This window comes from Adiantum capillus-veneris, chromosome 12 (assembly GCF_014529385.1).
Source record: "Adiantum capillus-veneris isolate H3 chromosome 12, ASM1452938v2, whole genome shotgun sequence".
NCBI classification, from domain to species: domain Eukaryota; kingdom Viridiplantae; phylum Streptophyta; class Polypodiopsida; order Polypodiales; family Pteridaceae; genus Adiantum; species Adiantum capillus-veneris.
This window is the reverse complement of record NC_140942.1, coordinates 161403039-161410541: the sequence shown is the minus strand read 5'-3', so window position 1 is coordinate 161410541 and position 7503 is coordinate 161403039.

Below are 7503 nucleotides of genomic sequence, written 5' to 3'. Positions count from 1 at the left end.
GAAGCCTTGCTTCATGCGAAATTGTCAAAGCACTTTGCTTTACACAATCGACAATATTTTCCAAATGAAATGTGTAAAAATAAACAAAACTGAATTTGGTCTAACCTGGTCATCCTGATGTAACCAATTGCCTGGAGATGTCCTCCAAAACGGCTCACAGCCATATCTGTACAGACGCCCTCGTATATCCTATACACCTGTTTGGTACGTGATGAAATAACCTGCATTAAGAAATAACTTGCAAACATATTGGCTATGCCTTGTATGCTCATAGCATATGCCAAATGTGGCCAGCTTCAATGCAAGATGTATAAATTGAAGCCTTGCTTCACATAAGTTCATCAAATGGATGAGACAAGAATGTAACCTGAGTGCTCATAGCTAACAGATGCTCTTGGTGACACACATATGTCTGAGCAAAAAAATATTGACCTTGTCAAAATGTCATAAGGAAATGGCCTTGTCCAATTTTGCTACTGATTAAGAATCATAACAGTGCCCAATAGTGAGAAAGATATCATCTACAACTGAGCTATCAAATGTCGGTAGTTGTCCAATACTACTTGTTCAAAGCAACCTTTGCTTGACAAGTTGGCATTGTGAAAATTCATATGGTGGTTGATATTGCAGTCAGCTCCTAGCTATGGATGGAAATGTTTTATCCACGGTGCTTCATGTACCTATATTTCCTGCTCCCTAGCAAGCTGCAATGGCTTGGAAATGAGTATGCATCCAATGCATGGAGCTGTGCTCCAAAACATCTTGCTTTCCTCTACGTCGAGATAGCACAACAAGGGAAGTTAAAAAGTAACATTGGACATGAGACACAAATTGGTTTATACTTACCGCTCCGACTTGCCGAATACCGTAACCTTACAAATCACGGGCCATGCCTGAATTGCTTTTACGCTGAAGGGTGGAATAAACCCTGGCTGTGTAGCCCAACCCAATGATGTTGGCTACACAAGCTTTCCACATGAGCACCCTTTACAGAGCCTTGCTCCCTCACAGTACGAATGATAGTTCATCACTCTTCGGCCTTGCCGAATTCCTATTCTCTATAAGGCACAGTCCTTGCATGTATGTGCTTCCATAACCAATGTACCTTGGGCATACGGAGACTGCTCCAATCTAATGAATGATGTATTGCCAACATACCCATATATGACTGTGTGTTCATGTTCAAGATCAAAATAGAATTTGAAGAAACTTGACCACGTCGATCCTACCACCTCATCGATTAGACGCCATATTGAAAGCACATAATTTCAAAAAATCCATATCTAGTGCAATCATGCAAATAAAGCGTACTTGGATTGTAACCATTAATAATTCCAACTTCGTACCTGGAAATTTGACGTCTCATTGGTTTGGAGCCTTGCGACACATGGGCAAACGCCCTTGTGCAGCTTGCCTAATCCATACTACCGTGCAAAAATGTGCATCTTACGAGGGTTCGCCGCCAACAATTCTCCATCTTTGTGATGCCGAGCCCATGTGTGAGGCATGTGCATGCTTTATTTGAGATAATGCATTTGCATTTCCTTGAATCTCGATACCGAATTGACATGCAAACATAACATGGAAACCTTTATGTGGTTATGCATAAATTTGGCAAATCCTAGTAACCCAAGCTGAGAAGATTGTCCTTCACTACTCTTACGACCTTGCATGCAGCCCAAGGTAATGTCTACATCCGAGGGATTTTCTGTGGGACAAGGTCCCTATGGTGACCTTAGGGCACCCTTAAGGCGCCCACCATGTGTAAGTAAAGAAACGCCATGGAGGGTCTGCAGCACAGGGGAAAGAGACGATGATGGAATTGTCTGCAGAGCACAAGGGCGTTTGCCCATGTGTCGAGAAACCTCTACCGTCGTAGCGTGCGCCTACTGAGCCAAGCTGCTGGAAATTCTATGAAGGTCGACCCCGAGCTTGTGTTCCTTGCAAGAGGGTATTCCCACTACCGCTATTTCAGCCCTCCTAAGGGGACAATTCCTGCATGACCTTCGAATCTTCCTCCTCGACTTGCTCTCCAGGACGAGAAAGAGAGAGAGAGAGAGAGAGAGAGAGAGAGAGAGAGAGAGAGAGAGAGAGAGAGAGAGAGAGAGAGAGAAAGAGCATGCAATAAGCATGAAAAAAAGTAAGATCCTTCTTCTTTCCTCCTCCATGGACTCCCCTCCCCTAGCTCTGATACCAGTGAAAGGTCAAGGGGACTAGAACATGCTCATCACCACCCATCCATGCCCTATATAGGCCATTGACCTTCTATATATAGGGACCCCCTTGACTGCATGTTCGTCCTGGCCCTTGGCCCTGGCCCATGGCCGTGAGTGGTCCTACCATTGTCCTGACATGGTCATGCCAAAGAAGAACGGTAAGTGGAGGGTTTGTGTAGACTACAAACCTCTCAATGCAAATAAAAAGAGAAATTGTTTTTCCCTCCCATTCCAAAACAAGATTCTCGATGAGGTAGCAAGTCATGAGCGCTACATAGTATGTGATGTCTACTCAGGATACTTATAGATTAGCAATGCAGAAGAAGAACAAAAAAAGACAACCTTCATAAATCCATGTGGATGTTTTGCTTACAGAGTGATGCCTTTTGGCCTCACAAACGCTCCGACCACATTCCAATGCTATGTAACTTTTGTCTTCCAACCATACTTTGGTAAGTCAATACGGGTTTTCTAGATGATTTTTGCATCTACAGCTCTCGCTCCCTCCATTTGAGCAAGGTCTATGATGGCCTGGCTAGGCTACAAACCTTGGGTGGCCAACATAACATCGATAAGTGTCACATTGGTGAAAGCAAGGTCACTCTTCTTGGCCATGTAATTTCAGCAAAAGGGATTGAGGCTAACTCAAGCAAGTTTCAATCTTTAGTATCTTTGTCATCACCCACAACAACTAAGCAATTGGTCTCCTTCCTTCGAAAGGTAAGGTGTTTGAGTAGGTTCATATACCTTACCTTCCTTTAGAAGGTAAGGTATTTGAGCAGGCTCATTCACTTGCTCTCTCAAGTGGTTCTCCCTTTACAACAAGTCACCCATAGAGATGTCTTCCTATAGAGTGAAGAAAATGAGCAACATTTTAGTGAAGTGAAATAGATCCTGGACTCACTTCCCACCATTTCACCCCCTGGATAGGACGAGCCATTTTATGTTAACCCCAGTGTAGGAAGTGATACACTTGGGACCGTACTAATGCAGAAGGACCCCCAGACCTCTTTCATGCATCCTATCTACTTCTCTAGTCGTGTAATGACCCCATCAGAATAAGGATTCACCATGATAGAGCACATGGTGCTTGCATAGACCCTTTGTAATTCTAACAATGGAAGAAGTCTTTCCGTATGTAATGAAACACGTGGATGTCTCATCTAGAATCTCTAAGTGGCTTGTTAGATTACAAGACTTTGATTACACTATGCAAGTGGAGAACTCGACTAGAGCTAGTGCAAGTGATTACACTATGCAAGTGGAGAACTCGACTAGAGCTAGTCTAGCAAGTATTCTTACTCATCGTCACTATGAGAAGAAGCTAAAGGTCAACACGGAAGGCAAAGGAGTGATACCAATGGTGGAAGTTCCTAAGATAGAAGGAGCTCACTCTCTTTTATTTGATGGAGTTTACAAAAGGACAGTGGACGAGGCTGCAATTGGCATCGTCATTTTCAATGAGCAAAGAGAAAAGGTCTTCTCTATTGGGCAGCTACTACACTCCCACACAAAACAACAAAGCAGAGTACACGACCCTACTTCTTGGATTAGGACAATGTGTTTTGCAAGGGGTTCAACACCTAAATGTGTTTGGAGATGCCATGCTCTTAATAAAGCAGATAAATGGCACTTGGGTTTGTAAAAATCAAGTTTTTCTTGGCCAATTATGCCAAGTAAAGGATCTTTTAAGAAAAATTGAAGTGGTGCAGTTATTTCATGTCCAGAGGGCAAAAAATCAACAAGCAAATGCTCTAGCCAAGAAAAGGATACAAGATGTTCCCATAGGATCAATCAAATTGAAGCTGCCCCTCTTTCAGGATAGCAATTTTATGTCTGATATCATCATCTTTTTAGATACATGAGAATGTCTCGAAGTGTATACTAAGGGCCAAAAACAATGGCTTGTCCGAAACGCAACAAGATACCGCCTTATAAACAACACCTTGTACTGCAAGGGCAAAGGCCAGATTCTCAAGCGAGTGACAATCTCCAGTGAAATCACGAAGGTAACCTCAAGTTGCCATGATAGTGTTTGCAGTGGCCACTTTGCACTAGATATTACTAGTAGAAAAATTCTACAACCAGGATTCTCTTGGCGTAGTATGAACAGGGATGTACATCATTGGTGTAAAACATGCAGAGCTTGTCAAGCATTGAGTGATCGAACACTAACATATGAGCCATAGACTCGTATCATCTCATATGGCCCATTTGAGAAGTGGGGAATATCTGCAATTGTTCCTTTACCAAGGGCCCCAATCGAGTAAATTGTACATTCTAGTTGGTGTAGACTACATGACTCGATGTGGACGAAAGTAGCAACCACCACACGCTATACAGCCCAAGAAGTGGAGAAGTTCATATTTGAGCACATGTGTTGCTGCTTTGGCACACCTCTGGAGTATTATATCTGATAGAGGGCGAGGTTTTAGAGGCGACTTGGTGGGAGAACTGATGGCAAAATTTGGCATCACACACTGACACTCAACTCCGTACTATCCACAGTGCAATGGTCTAATGGAAAAGGTAAATGGCATGACCTATAAAATCGTCACAAAGCAGGTGAATAACCACACAAGTGATTGGGATAAGCATCTCATGGCCACTGTTTGGGCCTACCGCACGACATTCCCAACATCACTAGGTTTCACCCCTTTCCATCTAGTATATGGAAAAGAGGCCATTTTACCCATCAAGGTGCAGATAGCTAGCTTGTGAGTCATGGCTAGCCAGTTACAGCACCCACTTGCCCATCTCCACACCACACCTTGGATCTAGAAAGGCTTTAGTTAGATAGGGAAGATGTGATCAACTACTATGCGATGCAAGCAGAATGACATGGACTCACATTCAATCAAGGGCTTAAGGAAATGTGTCTGAAGAAAGGCATGTTAGTATTGAGATACGATAACAGATTCGACATTAGGAAAGATAAGAAGTTTCAGCCCAGATGGGACGGGCCATTCATCGTCAAAAGGGAAGGCAATACACCAATGGTAGCTACGAATTGATGGAAGCAAATGGTCGAATTCACAAGACCAGAGTCAATGGATGGAGGCTCAAAAGGTACTTCTTAAGGTTTGATGTGGAGTTTATGGTAGATATTCCAGAGGAAGGATAACCCTCCAACTCTGTTGCTAGAGAATCAGAAAGCTAGAGGCATGAATGCCTCTAGCCAGAAGGGGAGGGCTAATGATAGCCGGTTTTTGAAGATCAAAAAAAGAGAAGAAGAAGAGAAAAAACCGCTTCTTTTCCACTCTGTCCAAAGCACGTGCACCATGGCTGATAGTCCCGACAATGCCTTGGTTGATCTAAGTGCCACAACTGGCCAATTCTAAGCGGAGGCCATAACTCGGAGCGTAGACCACCCTCATGGCCTCCAAGCACCTTGAAAAGAAGGTTACATGACCTTCGTCCATGGGTACTAACCCCAAAGGGGAGCCTTATCAAGATAACAAAAAAGAAAAAAATCCACAGCAAGCACGGCCGCCACCTTCCCCTCCTTGCGCTTGCAATGGGGCCACCACCCTCCCCCTCTCCCTCTTTCTTGGTGCCACCACCCTAGGCAACCACTAAATCCCTCTCTCTCTCTCTCTCTCTCTCTCTCTCTCTCTCTCTCTCTCTCTCTCTCTCTCTCTCTGTGTGGCAGCTCATCTGGCCTGCCATCACCCCCTGTACCCCTGCTCATCCTCTTTCCTCGCTCTCTGCCACCATCCCCTCATCTCGGCCCATGCTCTCTTGTGCCCTCTCTGGCCAACAAACCACCTTCACCTAGCCTTCACGGCCCGTGTCACCCACACCACTCCTTGCATCACCCTTGGCCCAAGTTGCATCACCCTCAGGCTGCCAGGCCTTGACCCCCCACACTCTGCCATACACACCCCCCACACACACACTCACTCCCCTCCCTCTCTCACTCTCTCTTGCACCCTCTTTGGCTGTATGAGCCAAAAATGGTTGGTCTCTGTCTCTCTCCCATACACACACCCCGCCTCTCTTACCCTCCCCCCTCTCACTCTCTCCCACCCTCTCAAAATCTTCCCGCCATTACTTACCCACGCACCCACACGCCTCACACCACCCCCCACACTCTTCTCGTTCGCTCTCTCCCTCACTCTCGCTCACCCTCATAGCCCGCCCAAACGGTAAAAATGACCAAAAAATCTTTCTCCCTCTCTTTCCATACACACACACACACACACTCATAAACACATACATATATACACACCTACATACACTACATGCATAAGCACACGTATATAATCACATACACACCAACAACGCACATACATGGCTCGCAAAAGAAGGAAGGAAGCAAAGATATTGACATCTATACATCGACAAACAAAGAAGGACGACGTCAAAAACACGCAATGGTGACAACAAATCAAAGAGTGATGCCGAAGGCATGCCCCAGCCGACAGCAAAATTGACGAGCGTGCTACCTCAACACACCAATGAAGTCCGCGATTCGTTGGCATCCCATCCACGACGCACTTCCTCAGTAACATCTGTAATGTAATTCATTTTCCGTTTTCCAAGCCAAACTTTAAAAAAAAAAACCATTTGTATATTCCACCTTTGTTTAGGTGATGGTCACAAAGGTGCACCTAGGAGAATATCATTTTTTCATTTCCCCAAAACAAAGCACCCCATCCTTGTTACCCGGATTTTTTTTTCTTTCTTTGCTTTGTGCTTAAAACATCACATAAACATATTGGTGTGATATTATGTGAGTTTTTGACTAACTTATACCAAGTATTTTGAGGAGGCCTTCTTTGGTGTATCTAATGTGATGATATAATTGACCAAGCCATGATGATTATTTGTAGTTTTGTGGTATAAGTGTAATGTGTTTTACTGAAAGGAATCTTTTTTCTTCCTTGATAGTGATATTTGTATGGAACTGGTGGTCACCTATTTCTCTCAAATAAGGCAACATTATACCTCTAACCGGTTGATTGTTCATGTTAAAATGACTGCCTTCCGGATAGTGATATGGGCTGGAATGTCCATCCAACTTGGCCCCAATTCACACACTTTGAGTCACCTTGCTCTCTCTCTCTCTCTCTCTCTCTCTCTCTCTCTCTCTCTCTCTCTCTCTCTCTCTCTCTCTCGTACTTCAAGCATGTTTTTTTCTTTGTTTGCATGTAGACTACCGTATGCAGATCTCTCTCTCTCTCTCTCTCTCTCTCTCTCTCTCTCTCTCTCTCTCTCTCTCGTACTTCAAGCATGTTTTTGTCTTTGTTCGCATGCATACTACCTTATGTAGATCTTTTTCTCT